The sequence below is a fragment of the Manis pentadactyla genome, chromosome 17 (assembly GCF_030020395.1).
Source record: "Manis pentadactyla isolate mManPen7 chromosome 17, mManPen7.hap1, whole genome shotgun sequence".
Lineage (NCBI taxonomy): Eukaryota > Metazoa > Chordata > Mammalia > Pholidota > Manidae > Manis > Manis pentadactyla.
Genome location: NC_080035.1, coordinates 12,728,762 through 12,753,942, shown reverse-complemented (window position 1 = coordinate 12,753,942; position 25,181 = coordinate 12,728,762). Strand labels below are relative to the sequence as shown.

At 40.2% G+C, this 25,181-nt stretch overlaps 1 protein-coding gene across 13 annotated transcripts in view; it reads right to left on the bottom strand.

Annotated features, from left to right (window-relative positions):
- ENOX1 (ecto-NOX disulfide-thiol exchanger 1) overlaps positions 1-25,181 on the bottom strand; it is a 572,438-nt gene that overhangs the window by 324,052 nt on the left and 223,205 nt on the right. For 6 of the 13 annotated variants that reach the window (XM_057494467.1, XM_057494476.1, XM_057494470.1 and 3 more), the window contains one exon: positions 14,051-14,148. The exons of 6 other annotated variants lie outside the window; for them this stretch is intronic. The gene's annotated coding sequence lies outside the window, so the exon portion shown is untranslated. Of the gene's footprint in view, positions 1-14,050; positions 14,149-15,704; positions 16,003-25,181 lie in introns of those variants that run through there. One more of the 13 variants, XM_036932416.2, reaches the window with a different exon arrangement.

Genomic DNA, 25,181 nt, shown 5'->3' with positions numbered 1-25,181 from the left:
AGGGTTCCCCTTTCTCCACAACCTCGCCAACATCTGTTGTTGTTTGTCTTTTGGATGATGCTGATCCTTACTGGTGTGAGGTGATATCTCACCGTGGTTTTAATTTGCATTTCTCTGGTGACTAGCGATGTGGAGCATCTTTTCATGTGTCTGTTGGCCATTTGAATTTCTTCTTCGGAGAACTGTCTGTTCAGCTCCTCTGCCCATTTTTTAATTGGATTATTCAATTTTTGTTTGTTGAGGTGTGTGAGCTCTTTATATATTTTGGATGTCAACCCTTTATCAGATCTGTCATTTATGAATATATTCTGTCATACTCTAGGATGCCTTTTTGTTCTATTGATGGTGTTCTTTGCTGTACAGAAGCTTTTCAGCTTGATACAGTCCCATTTGTTCATTTTTGCTTTTGTTTCCCTTGCCCGGGGAGATATGCTCATGAAGAAGTCGCTCATGTTTATGTCCAAGAGATTTTTGCCTATGTTTTTTTCTAGGGGTTTTATGGTTTCATGACTTACATTCAGGTCTTTGATCCATTTCGAATTAACTTTTGTGTATCGTGTTAGAAATGATCCAGTTTCATTCTCCTACATGTAGCTGTCCAGTTTTGCCAACACCAGCTGTTGAAGAGGCTGTCATTTCCCCACTGTATGTCCATGGCTCCTTTATCATATATTAATTGGCCATATATGTTTGGGTTAATGTCTGGGATCTCTACTCTGTTCCACTGGTCTGTGGCTCTGCTCTTGTGCCAGTACCAAATTGTCTTGATTACTGTGGCTTTGTAGTAGAGCTTGAAGTTGGGAAGTGAGATCCCCCCTACTTTAATCTTCCTTTTCAGGATTGCTTTGGCTATTCAGGGTCTTTGGTGGTTCCATATGAATTTTAAAACTATTTGTTCCAGTTCGTTGAAGAATGCTGTTGGTATTTTGATAGGGATTGCACTGAATCTGTAGATTGCTTTTAGGCAGGATGGCCATTTTGATTATATTAATTCTTCCTAGCCAAGAGCATGGGATGAGTTTCCATTTGTTAGTGTCCCCTTTAATTTCTCTTAAGAGTGTCTTGTAGTTTTCAGGGTATAGGTCTTTCACTTCCTTGGTTAGGTTTATACCTGGGAATTTTATTCTTTTTGATGCAATTGTGAATGAAATTGTTTTCCTGATTTCTCTTTCTGCTAGTTCATAGTTAGTGTATAGGAAAGCAACAGATTTCTGTGTATTAATTTTGTATTCTGCAACTTTTCTGAATTCCGATATTAGTTCTAATAGTTTTGGAGTGAAGTCTTTAGGGTTTTTTATGTACAATATCATGTCATCTGCAAATAGTGGCAGTATGACTTCTTCTTTACCAATTTGGATGACTTGTATTTCTTTGTTTAGCCTGATTGCCGTGGCTAGGACCTCCAGTACTAGGTTGAATAACAGTGGGGAGAGTGGGCATCCTTGTCTTGTTCCCGATCTTAGAGGAAAAGCTTTCAGCTTCTCGCTGTTAAGTATAATGTTGGCTGTGGGTTTGTCATATATGGCCTTTATCATGTTGAGGTACTTGCCCTCTATGCCTATTTTGTTGAAGAATTTTTATCATGAATGGATGTTGAATTTTGTCAAATGCTTTTTCAGCATCTATGGAGATAATCATGTGGTTTTTGTCCTTCTTTTTGTTGATGTGGTGGATGATGTTGATGGATATTCGAATGTTGTATCATCCTTGCGTCCCTGAGATGAATCCCACTTGATCATGGTGTATGATCCTTTTGATGTATTTTTGAATTCAGTTTGCTAGTATTTTGTTGAGTATTTTTGCATCTATGTTCTTCAGGGATATTGTTCCCTAATTTTCTTTTTTTTGTGGTGTCTGCCTGGTTTTGGTATTAGAGTGATGCTGGCTTCATAGAATGAGTTTGGAAGTATTCCCTGCTCTTCTATTTTTTGGAAAACTTTAAGGAGAATGGGTATTATGTCTTCTCTATATGTCTGATAAAATTCTGCGGTAAATCCATCTGGTCAAGGGGTTTTGTTCTTGGGTAGTTTTTTGATAATGATTTCAATTTCATTGCTGGTAACTGGTCTGTTTAGATTTTCTGTTTCTTCCTTGATCAGTCTTGGAAGGTTGTATTTTTCTAGGAAGTAGTCCATTTCTTCTAGGTTTTCCAGCTTATTAGCATATAGATTTTCATAGCATTCTCTAATATTTCTTTGTATTTCTGTGGGGTCTGTCGTGATTTTTCCTTTCTCATTTCTGATTCTGTTGATGTGTGTAGATTCTCTATTTCTCTTAATAACTCTGGCTATGGGTTTATCTATTTTATTTTCTCAAAGATCCAGCTCTTGGTTTCACTGACTTTTTCTATTGTTTTATTCTTCTCAATTTTATTTATTTCTTCTCTGATCTTCATTATGTCCCCCCTTCTGCTGACTTTGGGCCTCATTTGTTCTTCTTTTTCCAATTTCAATAAATGTGACTTTAGACTATTCCTTTGGGATTATTCTTCCTTCTTTAAATATGCCTGGATTGCTATACACTTTCCTCTTAGAACTGACTTCCCTGTGTCCCACATAAGTTCAGGCTTTGTGCTGTTGTTGTCATTTGTCTCCATATATTGCTTGATCTCTATTTTAATTTGGTCATTGATCCATTGATTATTTAGGAGCATGTTGTTAAGCCTCCATGTGTTTGTGAGCCTTTTTGCTTTCTTTGTACAATTTATTTCTAGTTTTATACCTTTGTTGTCTGAGAAGTTGGTTGGTAGAATTTCAATCTTTTGGAATTTTCTGAGGCTCTTTTTGTGGCCTAGTATGTGGTCTATTCTGGAAAATGTTCCGTGTGCACTTGAGAAGAATGTGCATCCTGCTGCTTTGGGGTGTAGATTTCTGTAGATGTCTATTAGGTCCATCTGTTCTAGTGTGTTGTTCAGTGCCTCTGTGTCCTTACTTATTTTCTGCCCAGTGGATCTATCCTTTGGTGTGACTGGTGTGTTGAAATCTCCCAGAATGAATGCATTGCATTCTATTTCCTCCTTTATTTCTGTTAGTGTTTCTTTCACATATGTCAGTGCTCCTGTATTGGGTGCACATATATTTATAATGGTTATATCCTCTTGCTGGACTGACCCCTTTATCATTATGTAATATCCTTCTTGGCTCTTGTTACTTTCTTTGTTTTGAAGTCTATTTTGTCTGATACAAGTACTGCAACACCTGTTTTTTCTCCCTGTTGTTTGCATGAAATATCTTTTTCCATCCCTTCACTTTTAGTCTGTGTATGTCTTTGGGTTTGAGGTAAGCAGCATATAGACGGGTCTTGCTTTTTTATCCATTCTGTTACTCTGTTTCTTTTGATTGGTGCATTCAGTCCATTTACATTTAGGGTGATTATTAAAAGATATGTACTTATTGCCATTGCAGGCTTTAGATTCATGATTGCCAAAGGTTCAAGGGTAGCTTCTTTACTATCTAACCATTAAACTTAACTCGCTTATTAAGCTATTATAAACACAGTCTGATGATTATTTCTCTCTCTTCTTAATCCTCCTCTTCCATTCTTTATATGTTAGGGGTTTTATTTTGTACTCGTTTGTGTTTCCTTTGACTGCTTCTGTGAATAGTTTATTTTTTGCCTTTAGTTAGTATTTGGTTGATCTGCTTTCTTTGTTGTGATTTTATTTTCTCTGGTGACATCCATTTAGACTTAGGAGTGCTTCCATCTAGAGCAGTCCCTTTAAAATACCCTGTAGAGGTGGTTTGTGGGAGGCAAATTCCCTCAACTGTTGCTTGTCTGGGAATTGTTTAATCCTTCCTTCATATTTAAGTGATAATTGTGCTGGATACAGTATTCTTGTTTCAAGGCCCTTCTGTTTCATTGCATTAAATATATCATGCCATTTTCTTCTGGCTTGTAAGGTTTCTGTTGAGAAGTCTGATGATAGCCTGATTTCCTTTGTAGGTGAACTTTTTTCTCTCTCTGGCTGCCTTTAATACTCTGTCCTTGTCTTTGATCTTTGCCATTTTAATTATTATATGTCTTGGTTTTCTCCTCCTTGGGTCCCTTGTGTTGGGATATCTGTGGTCTTCCATGGTCTGAGAGACTATTTCCTCCCCCAGTTTTGGGAAGTTTTTAGCAATTATTTCTTCAAAGGCACTTTCTTTCTGTTTTTCTCTCTCTTCTTCTTCTGTTACCCCTATAATGCGAATATTGTTTGGATTGGTCACACAGTTCTCTTAATATTCTTTCATTCCTGGAGATCCTTTTCTCTCTCTCTGCCTCAGCTTCTCTGTATTCCTGTTCTCTGATTTCTATTCCATTAACAGCCTCTTGCACCTCATCCAGTCTGCTCTTCAGTCCTTCCAGAGATTGTTTCATTTCTGTAATCTCCCTCCTGACTTTATCCCTTAGCTCTTGCATATCTCTCTACACATCCATCAGCATGGTTATAACCTTTATTTTGAATTCTTTTTGAGGAAGATTGGTTATATCTATCTCCCCAGGCCTTCTCTCAGGGGTTTTCTGGGTGATTCTTGACTGGACCAAATTGTTCTGCCTTTTCATGGTGATAGAGGTAGTCGTAGGCAGGTGGCATATGTGTCACCTGGGAGAACAAAGTCCCTTCCTCCTTGCTGGTCACCTTTCCCTTCTCCGCTGCCTGTGTGTGCTACCCACACACCGAGAGCAGCCTCTGGGTTAATCCCCTGAGCTGCTGCGGGGTTGGCAGCCCTCGGGGGAGCCCAGAGCTCTGCGGGGAGTGGCAGGCATGCCGGGTGTGCTCTCCTGCAAGAATGGTGCCCATTTGTGCCTTGCCCCGGCCTCCTCTGTCTGGCCCAGGTAGCTGTGCGCTGGGAGGAGACTGTGGGCGGTTGCTGTGGGCACGGTCGCTCTCTGGCTGTTGTGCCACTTTGATGGGGCAGCGCTAGCCAGGGGGAATGACTGGCAGGCTGCTTATTGCGGTGAGGGGCTTCAAAGCTGCGTTGCCACCCATGGGGTTAGGGCACCTGAAGTTCCTTAGGATTCCCAGCCTGCTGGGCTGAGTGTGCTGGGATGATTCCGTCCAGCTGTTAAGCCCCTGTCCCTTTAAGAATTTCAAAAAGCACTCACTTTTCTTTTGTCCCAGGGGAGCTGGCTGCGGGGACCCACTTGCAGTCTCCATCTTGGATCTTACTTTTACTTTTCTCTAGTATCCAGCACACCATGTGATGTGTGTCTGTGCTCCCAGTGCAGATTTCTAGGGCTGGTTATTTTGCAGTCCTGGGCTTCTACTCCCTCCCCACTCTGATTCTTTCCTCCCTTTGGTGAGCTGGGTGGGGGGAGTGCTTGGTTCCCACCAGGTCGCAGCTTGTATCTTATCCGCTTCGTGAGATGCTGAGTTCTTGCAGATGTAGATGTGGTCTGGCTGTTGTCCTGTGTCTTCTGGTCTCTCTGTTAGGCATAGTTGTATTTGCCGTATTTTCAAAAATATATATGGTTTTGGGAGGAGATTTCCACTGCCCTACTCACGCCGCCATCTTGACTCCTCCTTCACTGACCTGGCTTTGTTAAAAAATACATTCCTATCTAAATTATTGTCCAACTGCAAAAAACGTAGACAACAAATCAGAATCCCTTGCTTGCTGTATAAATATGGCAAGTTATTCATCCTTTCTGAGCCTTAGTTTCCTTAGATGTAAATTAAAGCTAACACTATCTCGTTAGTCAGATTGTTGTAAAGAAGGGAGATGATTCGTGCAAAGGGCTTGAAAAAAGGTAGGCATTCAATAAATGATTATTTTGAATTATAATAAAATGAGAATGCAAGCACACAACTGCTTCTTATCCTTCTCATATATAAGCAGGTATCTTGTTTTCTGCCTTCATGAAGAGCATATTTCATCTGTTCTCATCCCCTGAGTGCAACTCATGGCCTGACACACTGTAGATGGCTTGATAAAAGTTAATAGAATTGAATTAAGGGGAGGGTCACTTGTGTTGTCTTGATAAGAGAGTATACTTATTGCCAAAATAATGGCAAAAGCCCATCATTATGCTGATATTAGCTTGGTGATTTTTTTGGACTGAGAGTGTTCAGGAGGCAACATCCACTTCCCAAGTGGTCCAACTACAGAGGGAACAAAAGTCAAGTTCCATCAGGTAAGCTTCCTCTTCCCCAACAGGAATTTAACGTGTCTCTCTGCTCGGGGAAGAAGCCAGTAATTAAAAGCATCTGCTGGTCAAGACAAGCAGAGCGGCTAGACTGAGGAGTGGGTGATATTTGTGCTTATCTTCAAAAGAAAGCAAGTCAGTAAGATAGAAAACAATTGTTTTGCTCTGAAGCAAGCCTATAAAAGCCATATTGAATAGAGGCCAGAACATGTTTCTCTTTTCAAAACTTCCTTTCTTCTGCTCCCATCTATACACACTTCCCCTCAGACTCTAAATCTGCGGGCACTGTTCTGTCCTCTAAATCCTTAGCCCGTGAGATGACGGGGCATCTCAGAGCACCTGCCCAGGTGACCCCTCCAGCAGCCCCCCATCTCGTGGCCGTAAAGCTGGGTCTGAGGGAGGAGAGCGTGATGTTCAACAATGTTTCTTTGCCATCTCAAAAGAATTCCACATACCACTAAAACCGAATGTCAGTGCCTCCCAATCAAACAGGCCGTATGTGTCCCAGTAAACTGACAATCATCTCCACAGGACCCCTAGGCGTATGAAGCTACTGAGTGTTCCCAGCCCACCATCTTCAAAGTAAAAGTGAAAATACAATTCTCGTACCTCTAGCCTTTCCAGCTGACCCTAGGGTGGCATTTGCTGTCTATTCTTCCATTAAATTGCCTCACAAATACAATCTTTTTTGTCAAGTTTCTTTCTGTTTCTTCTCTTATGCACATAGATAAGAGGCTCCAGAGGAGGAGGAAATGTCGGGCAGGGGAGGGATGAAGTGGATGAAGTGGGACCTGTGAAGAGCCTCAGTCAGCGGCCTGGGCTGTGGGGCCCCAGTCTCTGTGAAGGTCAGCTGCGAATGCCAGGCCTTCCCAGAACCTGCTCCTCTTCCTGCTTTTTTTGTCAGGTTACAGGATTATACACTTCATAAAACAAATCCAAAGTTTATGATCAAGAAATGGCAAGAAACTTTCAGGGACTTGTTGATTTTTAACAATTGATGTCTATGCTGTGTCACAGAGTGCATGTTCCCTGGGGGTGAGAAGAGGGCCATGGCTGTTTGTGTCAAAAAGATGTTTTGGAGGATGGGGTCACCTCCATGTAAGAATACATGTCTGTTAGCATACACTGTCCTTTCTCCTTTTTCACCCAATAAAACCAGCCAACTTGTCTGAGTTACAGGGACCTCGGATAGGCGCAGGTTGGAAGCGAGGAAGGTAGGGTGCTATTTCATTTGATTGAAGTTTTTCCCATAATAGCGAGGGGCAATAGAACTGTTGGTGTTCGATACATACATAATAATGGGTCAGATTTGAATGTCTAGAAAATTCAAGTGTTCATTTTTAACTGAGTCCCTATACTGTGCCAGACAACATTTAAGTGCTGGGAATACAGTGTTGAAGAAGGTCCCATCCTCATGAAGCATTTTTTTTCCTAGTAGGAAGAGAAAGAAAATAGACAAGCTAAAAATAATTTCCAGTAATTGTAAGTGCTATGAAGAAGGCAAACATATCACTGGATAGAGTAACTGCTTTGGAGGGGAGGCAATTTTAGGTAGGTTTAGAGAAGCCTCTTGGAGGAGCTGGCAGTCAAGCTTAAAGTTAAAGGGTCAGAAGGACCACTAGGCTCCAGCTCTGGCCAAGAGCACCCCAGGGAGCAGATGCAAATTCCCTCCGTGGCTGTGGAGGATAAGCTTAGCCTGAATGCTTGGTGCCTGGTGAGCAACAGCCAAATGGTATGAGAAAGAGGCCACAGGGCAGCAGGGTCAGATTCCACAGGGGATTGTGGATGGCGGAAGGGAGTTTCTATGTCATTCTAATAGCAAAGGGAAACCACTAGAAGGGACCTAAAACAAAGGAAATATCCTTTTCCTCCTCCTTGCATGTGTCCAGCTCACCACCTTCTAAAGACCCATGCGTTTCAGGCCTCTGCAAAATCAACAGCACAGAGATAAGTTCTCCACACCACTAGTTTCTGCTTTAACATTATTTGTGGTTCATTCAAGCCTGAACTTTGATGACAAATTGTTTACATCTTAATGAACTTATTATTTTAAAAAAAAGACCTCTCAGCTACTATCACATTCTCATTTCCCATTCTTATACTTTGCAATGACTTGAACAGCAAGAAACAGGAACCAGAAAATAGTCATAACTGTACAAATGAATCTAAGTCATCCTTCTCACAATATCCCTGAGTTCTGTTGTCATATTGGATTCCCTGGAAATAAGTGCCTTCTGCAAACTATCTTAGACATGGATAATGCAGGCTAGACTAAAATGCCTTTCTTCCCATACGAGTTGTCAGCATCTCCCTTTGGACCAATCAAGGCTTATTGTTTCACCACGGCTTGCAAGCTCATTGTTTGTTAAGCTGGCTCAGCCAACCATTAAACCATATGAGAGGCAGGCCTAGCCCATCCTCTTTCCTCCAGATTGGATCACAGTTACCTCCAAGAACCCCACTCGAGCTAGGTCCATAGACCAACTGGGGAATAAGGCTGTAGAGTAAGGTCTGTACTTTGTTTCCCTGAGAAAAGATTTCCCTATCACAATCAACTACTTTGGTCAAATTAATGTTCTTAAGTCTAGATCTGCTTTGGTTTGCTTAAAGGAAAACAAACTGGAGACAAAAGTATAGAAATTAAGTAGTTTCAAACAGCCAGACAGCCTGCGGAAGAACACATTAACTGAATCTGTTCTGCCAGATAAATGACAAGATAAGTGTATAAGGGAAGCAAATTTTTAAAAAATTCATTAATGCTGCATGAAGATAATAGTTATCTTTGACTGAAAAAGGTAACTGATAAAGACATCAAGGAGAAACATCTGAAAGTGCACCTGCTAAGTAATCACTAGACAAGACAAACACAGGTGCAATATTGCTTTGAAGGCCAAAAGAGAATGCTTTCCTTCAAAATAACGGTGAGCAAACAACTCAGGAACTGTTACTATTTGAAATCACTAGTTTGTGTTAACAACAATGATCAGACATTATAAAACTGTGTTCTCCCTAATATATCTGCAGATCTTCAGATAGCTCACAAAACCTACAGTGAGACTAAAGAAGAGATGATCCCTTTAGAGGTCCCTGAAGTGGGGATCTCTGGTGCTGAGATATCACTGCAAACCCAAGAAGAGAGAGAGGTCGGAAACCCCAAGTGCTGTCAGAATGACAGAAACCCCAGGGGCCTGCCCTCCCACCCTGCAGCTGGGGAGTGATGTCAGCACCACCGGAATTTCACAGGTTAGGAAGAGACCAGGTTCCCAAATGAAAACCTTAAGGTGCAGTTACTTCAAATAGTCCCTTCTACAAAAACTCTCCCCAAACTCCTTCACTTTAAAATGGTTAACCAAGTGAAATCAGGATATTAAAAAGACATCTGCAATCTCTTGTTCATTAAAGCATTATTCACAATAGCCAAAATATGGAAACAACCTAAGTGTCTATCAATAGATGGATGGATAAAGATGTAATACATATATAAATGGAATATTATTCAGCCATGAGAAAGAAAGAAATCCTGTCGTTTGTGACAATGTGGATAGCCCTTGAGGGCATAGTGCTAAGCAAGGTAAGTCAGACACAGAATGACAAATACCATATGATCTCATTTATATATGGAATCTAAAAATGCTGAATTTATACAGTGAGTAGATAGGCAATCACCATGGGGTGGGGGAATTGGGGAGATGTTTATCTACTTACAACCTATAGATAAACAAATGCTGAAGATCTAATGCACAGCATAGGGATTATGGTCAACAAGATTGTATGATAAACTTCAAAGTTACTAAGAGACTAGGTTTTAATTGTTCTCACCATAAAACAATAAATGATACTTATGTGATCTACTACAGTTGTTAGCTAACAGTATAGTGGCAATCATATTGCAATATATAAATGTATCACTCAACACACTGTAGACCTTAACACAGTGTTTATGTAAATTATATCTCAATAAAAACAAACAAAAGTGCAAAAAAAAAAAACCCCACCCAATCTCTCCCCAGACTCACCCTTTGGTTTGGAGAGCCCTTTCTGCTCTTCCTACAGACTCATGTGCTTCCCTCTATTGCTGAATTTACCACACTTTTTGAAATGTTCTGTTTATGTGTTCATCTTAAATATAACAAATCCCCAAGAGGCTTTTTATCTTTGTTGTCTAGGACAATCATTGGCACAAAATAGTAAAAATTTATGGAATTAGACTGTTGTTGACAGGGACAGTTCTTCTCTCTCACGGTGTCTCAATCAGTCCACTGTAATATCACTCACACTGAATTTATTCTGAAATAAAAAAGAAACGGTCTCTAGTGAAGCTTCCATCTTTAATGTCTCTATCTTATAAATGGAAATTTGAAAATTCAGTAACTAAGAAATTCAATTTTACCCAGTGAGAAAAGCCCAAATTTGGAAAAGAATAGCAAAACATTAAATGCTAAATAAAGTATTTTTAAATAATTCAGTAAGAAGTGCTTGTCTCTCTATTCAACTAAAACCTAGTAAAATAACTTTTGTCTATAACTCGAGTTCCTATTTTGACTTCACAAAAACAGAAGTTTTGTGTTTCACTAGGATCAAAGATACTTCACGTAAAAATAGCCTATGGAACAGCAATGCATGCTTTTTCAGATGTTATTTTTAGCATCGCTTAAATTTACCATTACTTAAAACTGCATAGGTGGATTCCAGAGTATATGTCTCTGCATCTTGCAAATGTATATAAGCTCTGAGTCTAATTCCTATATGTCTCCGCTTCAGTAACTGATGAGAATGAGTATTATCTCACAGCAACCCAGTTCCAACTTCTCAGGCTTCAGAACCACCCACTTCAAGTTGAACTCTTGGGATCGAGGCCTTAAAGCTGCACTGAAACCCACAGCCAGATCCCACTGGTCCAGGAAGAGTGATACCAAGGCACTAGAGGAAGGGCAAGGGAAACTAACACTAGCTGTGGAAGGCACGGTACTCGGTGTCTCACCCGCAGGTGGAGCCCCACCATGTGCCAGATTTCCTGTGACACAGCTTTCTCCCCCAGAGTTCACCACTGGTAGTCAGGTCTCAGCTGGAGGGATGAGAGGCTGCAGGGCTGCCCAGGAGACGGTGCAAGTAGGCAGAGAACCCCATTTGTTGTTGCTATGGGAAATTTAGGGGCATTTGAGGAGTTTTGCCTGCACATCTTTCTCATCTTGCGTCTGATTGCAGTTAATGCACATCTAATCCCTGCTTGGGATAAGGTGTGATTCCACTGCTCAGAGCCACAGTTCACCACCACAAAAGCTCTGAGAGTGAAATTATTACTGGCCAGCCTATACAGGACAAGTTGGGCCTTAGAAAGGCTAAGTAACCTTCCCACATTAATGTGCTTAAAAAATACAATTCTCCTCCTCCTTGAGAGATTCTAAAAGCTATATTCAGTATACTTGTACATACCTAAAGAGTGGCACTTTGTATTGTATAAAGAAGAAAGTTAATCATTTTGGTCTGATGCACTTTTTGAGACAGTACAACAGTCATTTAAATCACCATTTTATGCTATTAAGGCAAGGGTTTTATATCATAAAATATGCCTCTTAATTGTTCAAAAGTTTTGATAAGCATCACATATTTAGTGAGTAAATTCCTAGTGTAATCATGCTTTATCCCAGAAACATCATTCAAATACTCTAATAACCCAAGAGGTTTTTTAAAAAAATACTTCAGATAACTCTTAAACAGACATGATCCTAAATTTAATTTCACTTGGCTCTTTAAAATAAAATTGCAGATGCTATCTCCTAAAGAAATGGTTTCTCCAATCCTTCTCCAAGCATGACACACCTAACACAGAACATAGCTGACATCTGTCTATGATGAGGCTGCAAAACAGAGCAATTAAGTCAAGTTTGGGGGACTATTCACCTTTTAAAACTACATGACATATTTCTGCTCCAGTAAGTTACTGAACTTTTAAAACTGCAAACCTTTATATACCAAAAGCATTTATTTAATCTTAAAAGGTACATTACAATTTAGTCAAATTTGATAGTCTTAAGTTTAATAAGCTGCAGCAGTTGACAATTACATTTGACAATAGGACTACTGCAAAGCAAAAAGCATTTGGTATCTTACCACCATTTCAATTGCACATAATATCATGATGGCACAGCTGCCCACAGAGCTGCCCTGTCCCCAAGGGGCTTCCTTCCAGCTCTCTCCTTCTACGGGTACTCTCAGCCAGGGCACTAAAGGATGGGTCCGACACTGCTCTGCGTGGACAGCAACTCACACCAGATGAAACTGCTTTGACTGAGTGTGCATACAGTAAGTTCATGGGTGCAAATTCTCCTCACAACCACTTCAATCCACCCCCACCTCCGCTGGCTTCTTCGGGTTGGAAAACATTCATTTTGTAAGGAGTGGGGGTGTGTTCTGAGCCTTGCTGTATTTTAGTGTCCTGCTGGCAGGTCCTGGTCTCTATCTGATGCTTTGGTGCCTGAGCCGTCTCCAAACTCCACCAGGAAGAAGCAGGGACCTTTAGCCCTGCCACCCTGGGAGATTTCTGATCTCTTAGCAACCCTGTTTGAGGGTTCCGGCGTAGGAAAGAAAATGCTGAAGTATTTATTGACAGCCTCAACCTCACCATGGGAGACGTTCTCTGATGTCATGAAAGCGGCATGCCAGGGAGGCTGCATACCTACTGATTTTTTTAATTCCTAGAAGCCACAGAGAAGGGCTCACCTCTGCTCTAAGGAGGTAAACAGCATATTGTAATACACGTATTAACCTGGAGGACTTTAACTAAAAAAAATGCAGCCTTCCACTGTATTCCCAGAACATCCTCCTTCCTCTTTCCTTCTACATGTTTTTTCCTCCCTTTTTCCTTCTCATTTACACAGAATTTTAGGATCAGAAGAGACCTGAAGATAAAACAATTCACTCTTCCAGCTAGACCTCCTCCTCCCATTATTTCCCGCTGCATCTCCATGCCTTAGCTGCTCCCTCTCATCTCTGTAATGTTCTGCCTCCTCCCACTTGCTCTGAATTGCTGTTGCCTACAAGGCAGGCAGAGGTAGGATTATGACCACTCCTGGGTACAAACAGCAGAATCAAGACAAGCCTGCCATAAAGGTTCAGCCAATGTCCTAATTTAAAGTCCAGGACTGACACTCCCAGAGGCTGTATCGCACAGAGCTTTATTCACCTTAACACGTGAAGGTAAGACTAGTACTCAGTTATCTGTTAAACTAATGCATGAATAAATTATTGTCTATTTTATCCAAATGAATAGTATATTTGAAGACTTTCATTCGCCTTTAAAAGGGAAACTTCCATAGGGGAATTAAGGAAGGGGCTTCATGGGTTAAGGACACCTTTTTGCAAATTAGTTTAGTCATATTATTTTTTCCTAACTTAGCTAGCTGTAAGAAGAGAAAAAAAAGGGGGAGAGTTTATAACAACACTGAGAAAAGGTAATTTTGGAGCCTGGGGTATTTTTTAGGTGAGCAGGTGAAGGGATGGGAGTTCTGAAATAAAGTAGGAATTTGGGGCAGTCAGAGACAACCTAAGGATACCATGGGCACCTAAAAATAGGTGAGAGAGGGCACCAGGATGTGGGTAAGGTGGACAAAAATGAAAGAGGGCAACAGAAGTGAACATAAATATTATTATTTGGCTTCAGATTTCACAGATGTGATTGCAACATCTATATACTGAGCTGGGGAAGTTTGCATTGAAGTCTGTGAAGGAATTGGTATTGAATGTTAGTAAAAGTTAGTACTGAACGTAGGACTACCACCATTCCCCAACTATTTTAATTTCTCAAAACACCACCAACCAACCAAAAATATTATCCCATAAGACAGACCAGGCTTGACACTTGGCTGCCCTGATGACAACGTCTGAAAAGAAAGTCCATGCTTCACTGGGTTGAAGTACTCACCAAAGTGGCTCACTTAAAGGTCTCTGCTTCCTTCCTTTTTGATGTCATTTATACCATTTAATTTTGCTTTGGTTTCTGGTTTTACAAATTGTTAGTTCCTGCAGATAATGACAAGTAGAGGGATTGAAGGAAGTACAGGATAATGAGCAAACAGAAAGCAGAGCATGAATCAGTCACAGTGAGGCTCACTTAAGGCAGATATATTGAAGTATTGGTTCGTGTTGTTGTTTCCATTCTAGACCTAGAATATTGTCGGAAAGTACGAAGTATCTTTCCAAATGAACTAAAGCTACTTGGGGAAATTATAAATAATTACAAGTGAGCCCTGGATAATGAGACATTCTTTGTTATTTCCAAAGAGATTCCATAAACTCCTTTGGAAATTCCAGAGAGATTTTTCCATCCTTTCCAAATGTATATGGGATGATAAAGGCAGGTATACTCAGGATCCAGCTACACATCTAGATCAGACAGAACAACACAGGCTAAAATAGGAAGGAACGTTACTAACTTAACAGTACTCTGGGATGCAATACTATTTTGCCTACATTTATCTCAGAAAGAACCCTTCACTGGCCCTTATGTAATTGTAAATGATTTTAAAAAAAGGATTTCACCAAAAATTGTTGGAACTAATTAATGAATTCTGTAAAGTTACAGAATACAAAATCAACATACAAAAATTATTTGCATTTCTATACACTAACAACAGACTATGTGAAAGAGATAAAACAATCCCATTTACAATCAAAAATAGTAAAATAATAATATATTCCTGTCCATAGGTCTCTTGAGATAATAAACTCTAAAAAATGAATGCAAAATAAACTCAGAACCTATTAATATCCCAAAGCCTTCATAAGTAAAAAGAAGTTAAGGTCAAGGAGAGAAGCTATAGAAGAAAAGTGCTGTTATTACAACATCCCCTTAGCTATGTCCTAATAATCACACAAAAGACAACTGCCATTAATGTGTCCTCAACCACTGGTGTTCTCAACCCTTGCTGCTTAGCCTTGTACCTAACTTGGCTAACTTCACAGTAGTGTACAATTCTTCTTTGTATTGTATGAAGTACTCTATTTAGACATGTTGACTTCACTAATTAGTCTATAAATACTTGACTTTTACCCAGTGCTTTGGTAAGTGAGATAATTGCAGAGGAAAGGCCAAAGCATTTAAGGTCAATCAGATGTCGAAAAGGGAATATGGTCTTTCAGCAGAGTAAAATGTAAAACATTATGTGGCAGGGCAGAAGCTATTAGCAGATCAATATTTCTCCTAGCACCTTAATAAATCATTATATCAAAGCCCCAACACAGGATGGAGAAAAATCTCAGTCCACCTACATGGAAGCTTTCAAATTAGAAAATAAAATTCCCATTTAAATTACAAAGACTTAATTGGTATACAAAGGAAATGACAAGTTACAAAACCAGTCTCCAAATTCTGGATGTGTTAAGAGTTCTTGAATCATTAGTGCAGGAAGAAAAGAAGAAAGACAACGCTGCTACTCTCTGGGCTGCACATTTATAATTTGCTACTGGTAAATATTTATGAATCTGCTCCACTGCAGCTCGGGATGGCATACTGTTTTATAGAGATAGCATAGAGCAGAGAGATCAAAGGAGAGGACGGTTCAACAGTTATAACCTACCCCCTTCTTTATTTAACAGTTTTCAATCTTCCCAAATCTCCTCTTATTTACAATACTCTTCTTTGGGGATGGTTTCCTAAAATGAAAAGCACTTTGATGCCAATGGACATTCAAAGCATAATAAAAAGTGTCCCGTGGTGAGCTCTAACTGTATCAGGAGGCATAAATAATAGTATTTTCTCCTGAACTCTTAACTTCTCCCATTCTTTTTGATGTTGCTTCTAGGAAAACAAGCATGCAATTAAATATAGTTACTATGCTTAGTCATCCAATTGTTTTAACTCTAGAACTAATTATTTTGCTTTTCCTATATGTGGCAAAAAACAAAATAAACATTTTGTAGCAATCAGTGCAGAGAACATTAGGCTTTCTAAGGACACTATGTTTTCTTATTTATGGAGATGATAGTAAATGCAGACACTATTTTAACTCTCCAACTTCCACTTTGTACTTACAATGTTTAATTAATTTTTTTTTTCTTACAAGCTCAGATGACTTTACTACAGCTCTCTCAACCCTCACAGCACGTGAAAGCTGAGAACTAAGAGGTCACACCAGAAAATTTGTTTATAAAGTCACAGCTGGCCAGCCAGCAACAAAAGAAGGCAAGGCTCCCAAACATCTTAAAATGTTTACTCATGATTGATTGATTCATTCTTTCTCTCAAGAAACTTTTTTCACACACTTAAATATCAGACAAAGGTTTGATGATAATTATATCCAAGAAAGTTTCTGGGAAAGGTTCTATCCTCAAAGAATTTGATAATCTAAGTGGGTATGTGAGGCACACAACACTTACAAAGTCAAATGGCATTACAAGCTTTAAATTGTAATCCAAAATTAAAGCTGATTGTCACAGACACTGTTCATGATAATTATGTGCCAAATAAGGGCTGCAGTTAAGATCTGAGGAAATCTCCACTAGTAGAGTTTTCAGGGAAGGGACCAGAGGAAAGGCTGAAAGACCTGAGCTAGACAGGATTTGAGTAGGTGAAAAATGATAAATATTCTAATCAGTGGGAAAGGCAGGTGAAACACACAATACAGCGTGAAGCAAGAGAGGCTAACACCCTGCAGCTCCATGGTGGGTGAGGGTAGGAGAGTCCCAGCCCAACGAATAGGAAGGACAGTAGCAGGACTGCATGAGCCTCAAGGGGGAGGCTTTCTACTAAAGGTAGGAGAAGAAGTGGAGTCAGGAACATGCTCGTACCACCTCCAAGTCCAGGAGCATTTGGGGTGCAAGGATTGTAAAGAAAGGATATATTCTTTATAAGAGGCACATTTTCATTTATGGACAGACATGGCAGGGGTGGGGGAATTCTAGAAAGAAGCTTGAGGCTATCTGGAGCCTGCTTACCATAGAAAATGTGTTTCAGAAGATCTAGGACAAGCCGTATTTCAAGGAAGGGGCATTGGGAGGATGGTTCTGGTAGAAGAAACTCCCTGACAGAAACAGTAACGAGTGTACTAGAGAGGCCTTCCTAGTCTGTCGTCTGGCATGTTGGAAGGGGCAAAGGGGGCAGAGATCTGAAGTGTGGTGGCTTTGACTGATCTGCTTCTGAATGGAATCTGGTGTCATGCAAGTTCAGGAGCTTCACGCTGTCCTAGAAATAGCACTCCCTACTCTGACCTCACCTGCCACTGGCAAGGACAACCTAAGACACCTTCTAGTTAAACCTGCCAAGTTCCAACAGCTTAAGGAGTTGGGCTGAAAGCAGAAGATTCATTTGTGGCTCAAAGTAGAAAAAACAGCAATGGTGAGAAGCAAGATATAGGGAATTTGTTGGTTAGGAGGTCATAGCTAATAGGGCCTACGCTGCTTACTAGAACTGGCATCTTCCACACTCACACCCACTCCTGTCTTACGAAGCTGAAGCAGATCTAGTCCCAGTATCCCATGGTGTGAAATCATAATGAGCAGAGCTGGAGGGGGTCCCTTCCGTGAGAGCTGCACCATGAGCCCATGCCACTTTCCACACTGCTTCTGTGGTCCATTTGGAAAGCTGGGCAGCCAACGTGGTGCTGAGCTGTCAGGAAGGCCGCATCTGTTGACCTGGGTACCTCTGGGGAGGGCAGGAAATGTCCTTGCCAGGCTTCCGGCTGGCAGCCGTCCTTTCCACTCTCCATAAGCACCTTTCTGATGACTGTCGGTCTTTCAGCAGAAGGGCCATCAGCTGTTATGCTGATGATGGGGCCTGACTGGTTGGAAGAATTTTGCAATCTCCAGTGCGGACTATTCCTCTGGGTGTCCTTGTTCAAGCAGCAGTTAATTTGAAAACAATTAGCCAGTTGCTTCCTTTGAGGCATAGCAAGGCTGGATGGGCTCTCAGGCTGGACTAAGATTCCAGCACAACACCGGAGGGGCCAGAGGCTTCCAGGGTGTGTCCGGGGTGTGTGTGCAACGGGGGAAGTCCAGTGTTTCTAACACGATCACAGCAAATTAGTCACTTGATTTGCTTTTGTGGCGGGCTTTCATTTGTTTATTTTTGCCTCTGTGACAAGGAGATGCTTCTACCCTTCAACACTAAATAGGTCAGACAATTCATTCTTTTTCTTTGTTCTTTTTTTCTTTCTTCCAGGTAAAAGACACAATGGGTCATTAAGGCAAATTATAAATGGGAAATCAACAACCAAGATACAAAGATGAAAGAGAAGTAGATTTTTATATGAAAGTTACTGGGTTTGTTTTCTAAATATTTTCATGCAGCAGACTTCCTTTTGCCAGCTGGCCAATATGGCCTTTGGGACTGAGATATCTTTCACAGAGAAGACTATTTCTTTTCTGCCACTTGGTCATCTACGTCTGGCCTTCAACCACACTTTGTCCCCTTACAGAAGGCAGAAGCAGCATGAGAAAATGCTTCCCTTGTTCTCAGCCTCCTTATCCACTTCCCTTCTTCTCCTCCAACCATTTGGGTTCCGTAATAAAGGTGCCACAAGCAGGGAAAGAATATGTTACTGGGGACTTTCTCAGTCCACTGCACCACTTGCTCAGCTAAATCTGGCAGACTCGCACACATCTGGTCTATTGGCAAGTCTCAACTGAATTCAGCTCTGCCTGCACAAGGAGGCAGGGGAGCAGCGGGTCGGCGGCTAGACTTAGACACGCCGTCAGGGTTGCTGATTCCTCAAGTGGGCAAGGGTCGCAGGCCACAAAGCAGCCCCTCCAAACACATGCACCCTTACTTTTTGTAGTTCTCTTTTTCTTATTTTCAGTGCTCAATTCTCTTCCTTAATTAAAACCATTTTTGTCCTTTGGCTCTTTATAAAAAGCCCTGGAATCTGGTATTCTGTGCAATGTTACTTTCTGTACAACATAGAAGAGAATACAGGATTCAGGGGGACCCCAAATCCACTGCAGATTCTGTGATTTAGACCTCACTGTCTCTCAGGCAGATCAGACAACTTCTGACAAGGGGTACATATTTAAATATGCTTTTTACTGTTGAGCTATATATAAATTATCCCAAATCATATAAATCCAAAACTATGAACAAGAGAACAAGGCTCATAACTTCAGGGAGTATGTGGAATTTCCTGCTACAAGTCAGTTGCCAAAGGTAATACAGCAGAAAAGGAACCCTCCGGAACCATCCAGCGGTGGGAGCGAGTCATTGAGGAGGTTGGCAAGAATGCGTGGTGTTTACAATTTATAAAAAGGAAAACCTCTATTTCTAACAGGAATGACAACATGCCAGGAACATGGACCACAAGGAAAGATATCTAATTTTTCAGATTAAGTGATTTTTTAAAAATGCTGAAACATTCTTCTTTGGTCAGATGCATTAGACATACACTAAATCAGGTTTTTCTTTAAAAGTAAATATGATTAAAGTAAAAGTTTCAACTAGTTCAAAAGACTAAGTAAGAAATGTAGACTTATCTCCCATCATAGTCCCCCTTTCTAGAGCTAATAACCATAAGCAGTTTCATGTATAGCCCATGCACATAAAAGCATAGACGTCTGCATACTTATACATGTGCTGTTTGCTACTACATGCTTAAACTATTTTATTCAAATATGCTCAACCATAAGTAACATCCCTGCAGCACTGTTCCATATCATTGACATTTGACTTGCTCTTTTTAATGGCTACATTGCATCCTATTGAACCGGTCACTATAACACCAATGTTCCTAATAGTGTACTTTTAGGTTACTTCCAACTTTTAACTTTTATAAAAGAAGATGCAATATGCTTTTCTGATAGTTACAGCTGCATTTGTTATATAAACAGAACTAAAACTATGAAAAATCCTTTGCCAATCTACACTCCTTCCAATAGTGTGACAACTTCTCACCATCACTAGATAAGATCAACTGTTTAAATTGTTTCCAATTAACAAATGAAAATACTCCCTTAATTTATTTTCTGTCTTCATTAATCACGCCATCTTTCTTGGCCATTGTACTTCCCTTTAAACTGACCATTCATATTCTTTACTTATTTTCTCCTTTTGGGTTGTTACTGTTGATTGATTGACATACAGTATTATATACTGTATTGATACACATATGAGCCCCTTGTCTGGTAAAGAAATTAGCCCAGCATGTCATATGTATTGCAAATACTTTTACTAATTTTTCATTATTTGTTGATTTTGGTTTTGTTTTGGGGTGGGGTGCAGTATTCTAGAAAAGAAGACATTTTAAACAATACATCAATAACATAAACACAGATTGCATGGTGCCAACCGTGACCTTCTCTGTTCAGGTGTTGTACTTTCTTAGGTAACAATGTCACCAGGACTAACTGGTGGAAACACCCTCAGGTTTCACGCCATCAGAGGCCCTCCACAAAGCGTTCACTCACCTGGCAGCTCCTGCCTTATGCTCAGTAGGGATCCTGACCCAAAGTGCCTGCTCCTTTTATCTAGAAGTTACTCAACAGGCAGTAAACAAAATTTCTTTACTCTTTTGTTACCCCTTCTGTCCTGCCAACACTTTCAGAACTAGTGTGAGAAAATGCAAATTGTATAACCATATGATAGATTTAGAAAATTATTATTTCTTCGATGAAAGAATTCAGTTTGTATTTTCACACTGATTATCCCAGATCTTCTTTTTTGGGGTTTTTATCCTACCTCTTATCATTATCACTAAAGTACTGAGGCTGTCCTCAGTGGAAGGACACAGACTGGACCCAGGCAAAGAAGGACAGGGAGGAGCTCAGCCAATGGCCAGCTGGCGTGTGCCTGTGCAGATGGGGAGCCAGCAGCGAGATGCAGGTCCTGGCCCTGCCCAACTTGGTCATCGTATCATCTGGAGCCAGTTAGCCTCTCAGGGCTCAGACTCCTTACCCATTAGATACAGACAGGTGTGGTGTGTCAGAATAGGAGCAGCTACATCACAGGACTGCTGTACAGTAGCAGGAGTTACTACGTACAGCAGTGCCTGGCAGATGGCAAGTTCTAAATAAATGTTGCCTGTTAATGTGGTTAATAAAGAGAGCAGTGTAAGTTAGAGTATGATAAAGTCCAAAAAGCCTCACTTTAGTACTATGTGACCACAGAAATGGGAGCTCCACAGGAATAATCAGGAAGATGCAGCAAGAAATAGGCAGGCCTTGACTAGGAGGCCTACAACAAGCAAAGACAAATGTATGCACTTCAGAAAAACCACTGCAGCACCTCAGAGACAAAGGAAACTAGTGTGAAGGCAAGAAAAGGCTGTTTGGATAGAAGGAGGAAATAACTTTAAAATGGAGATTGCCAAGGAGCTAACGTCTCAAATGTCTCAACTCTGTTTCTTTAAAGAAGAAAATATTTGCTTATTCTTTGGTCTGAATGAATAGACTGAATCTGTTAATCCACGCTGTTATCACAGAGGTAGAGCTAACCCCCAGCCTTAACAAAGGAAAGTTATGTTCCAGAGTTGATCACCAAAGAAAATTTTGAAAAGGGAAACCCTATATGGGCAGGAGAACTTTCTAAGCTCATTCCTGTAGTCCCTGACTCTAAATGCTGCTACTGCAGAGTCCAAATGCTGTCATCCATCTCATTCATTTTTCATTCAACATTGATGGCCACCTACCAACGGTGCCTCACTCCCCTAAGAGAGGGGTGACTGTCATGGACAGAGAGGAGCAAGGTCTCTACTCTCGGGAGGTTTGCATTTCAGTGTGGGCATGGAGTGTGGCAGGGACATAGCACATGGGACAACCAAACCGAAGAATGCGATTGCCTCAACCAGGGAAAGGGCTATGAAGAAAGCAAAAGTGAGTGTCGTCACAGGGTGGAAGGCCACTCTGCGGAGTGACATCTGGGTGACATCTGAATGACGAGACAGAAGCTAAGGGCCAGGAAGTTCCCAGCAGAGAGAACAGTGAGAGGAAAGATGCCGAGTCTGGAGAAAACCTGTGGGTGCACAGGACAGACGGAAGGCCAGCGAGGTCGGGGCAGTCGGGGGAGAGGAATGAGGGCCCTGCCTCCTAAACAAAAGTCATCCTAAGTTCCAGCTTCGGACATCAAGCCCGCACGTCGCCCCCTTTCCTTATGCTGGCTGCAGAGCCTGCCAGAGGTTTAACAGCTCCTCAGTTGTTTATAAAACATGCCTGAGGGTGGAGACCTCAGAGGCCCCCAGAGCCTGGGGCTCTTCCCTGGATCCACGATGGGGTCTTAGCATCCGAAGAGCCTGAGTGGAGGAGGGAGAAAGGCTCTGGGGAGTGAAGCTGAAGCAGGAGGTCTGAGCTCCAGGACCCAGAGAGAGATGCTCTGGGGAGAATGGGTGGGGGGCTTCAGGTCTCCTTCAATAGAACTGTAGGAAAATCTGTTTAATTGGAGGAAATGCTCCTGCATTTTGTTCCCTCATTTTGAACTTCTGAATTAGCACTTTGGACCAAATCAACTGGGAATAGCAGAAATTCCAAGGGTGAGCCATGTGCAAACCAGGCCAGGGAATGAAGACAATTGCTGGCATATCACCAGCTTTTTAAAGTTTACGTAAAAACAAAAACACCCAAAAACAACCATGCCATCCATGTAAATGTCCCTTAGTATCTCTCTGAAAAGCAAAACAAAAGCAGTGATGGATGGAAAATGAATCTCACCTATTATGATGATTTTTAAAGAAAGTTTTCCATCTATTTTGTTGGCCTCATTTTTAAATGCTTAATCTTTATAATCACAATGCATATTAGAGTATCAAAATAACTTGTGGCTGATGATCATTAAGATTATGAAATTTAAGAAATGCCTGTTTTTCTAAGCCAAGCTTCAACTAAATATTTTTACTTCTAAAATTATGCTTCTTTACAGAAATGCTGAATATAGGTAAGTTGCTGTGGACATATTAAGATTTACATTTTTTTCCATTTGTTATTTGTTAGCATGGATTAACATGCCAGTTTATATTTGACACTAGATTTCTTTGTTCTTAAAATAGCAAGACCGAATTTCTCGATGAGGCCAATTGCCCTTTTGAAAAGGATGATTATTCCACAGTCATAAAGGGTAAAACTCAATAAACTTGACCACAAATTCTAGGCATCTTGAACATTTCAGGTACAGTCATTTGAGGGTCAATTGTCAGTGTGTAGGTTGAGGAATTTTATACTTATTATATCACATGAATTTTATTCTGCCAGTTTTACTAAGGGAGATGAACACCCAGCATGAATAAATGTCTGTTATTTGTGGGTTTGGAACATACAAATTGTTATTCTACATGACAATAACCTATCTATCTTCTGTTAGAATACGACTTTTTGTTAAAGTCCTTCCATCTGTGGCAATACAGAAGGAACACTGGTTATTTGGGGAATAAAGTATTATTTCTGAAAGACAAAGAGCTAAGGCTGGAAGCTAAGAACTCTAAGAATTTAATGTTATCTGGACTGGTATCACTTGATAGAATAATAAGACATTGTTTCCACTCTCAGAAGGTAAGGTAAAGATCTTCAAAAAGTTTAATAATTTACTGAACTATATTTACATTCTAAATAGGTGAATTTAAATGTTTACATGTATGAAAATATTTTGTAATGATAAAGTACTATAAAATGTAAGGGCATGCCATTACTATTATTGGAGCTGTTTTATTATGCCAGTTATCATGACTAAAATCCTATCTATTATTTTTTCAGTGGTCAGGCCCTGACCATCTAATATAGGTATAAACAGAACAATCTACCTGCTTAGAAGTAGAAACAGCCAACTGAAAATGTTATTCCATCCGAGAAATCAACTTGTTTATTCACAATCTGTGCAAAGTCTCTCCATGTCGATTCCTGATTGTCTCTCCAAGAACTTTTTAAACTCACCAGAACAGACGGAAAGAAAAATGCAAGTAAAACCTGACAGCATAATTATTGGCTTGGAAGCTTATAGTAGGAACTGTGTAACACCCAAATCCTTAACAGGAAGGTCAGTGTCAGGGCATATTCCTTACACTGAACTCTGAAGGTTTGTCAAAGTCACACATTTTATACAACAGTATCAAATGTCAGCATTCAATTGTAATATCATTACTGTTTTGAAAATCATGTAATCTTCACTCCAATGAGTTCTATCACTTTTATCTAACCTTTCTATAACAATTTTAAATGTTTAATATTCTTTAGAATGGATAAAATTATATCCAATAAATAAAGTGCTTGCTAAGTCACTTTATTTTAAAAGAAAAAATTAAAATTGCCTGAAATAATAAACATAACTCCCCAAGTAAATTTTATTCCATCTAGATATAGCCCAATAATTAATTAGGTAATCTTCATATATTTATGAAAAGCCAGAGAATGAGAATCATAAATGTCCCTAATTTAGAGGAGAGAAACTGAGATGAGAGACAAGGACCCTGTAGAGGAGGAATTAGTACTTAATCTACACGTCTACACTGTTCCCTTCCCAAAATCAGAGCGACAAGGAGAAGAAACAGAATTTATTAAATATATTTGTGAATCTGATAACATGAGTCAGGGTATAATTATGTAACTTCAAACATCCTTGAGTTTAACAAACTAGAAACCCAGGAATTGATATTTATTGAATTACCTACATGCCTTTTCCCGGTTTCTTGTTTACAATAAATTTTATAGCAGGATATTTCAATTTGTGAATTCTAGCCAGTCTGCTCTGTAATGAGACTACAGCCTGTTTGGGTTTTAAAGCTTTCTGACATTTAAAAATACTTCAGGTCTCTAAAAACCACATAAAATGCTCCACTACCAAAAAAATGTTGATCTGTTGTACTTTCCAAATGTTATATGAAAAATCCCTAGGTGATGGACCTTTCTTTGTGACAGAATAACAATTTTTCAATTCTTTGACAATTGGCACTATTATTTATAAGTGAGTTAAATTGGATAGTATATAGCTACAGCCACAAAACTTTGATCAAAGGTGTCAGATAAATGTTTTACATCAAAAGGATAATCCAGAAACCACTTTCCCCATTCCTGGTACGCACAAAACCTTCTAGAACAGCCAGCACCTAGCACACTGTCCATGGAGAATGACATGTTAAGAACACCCAATAGAT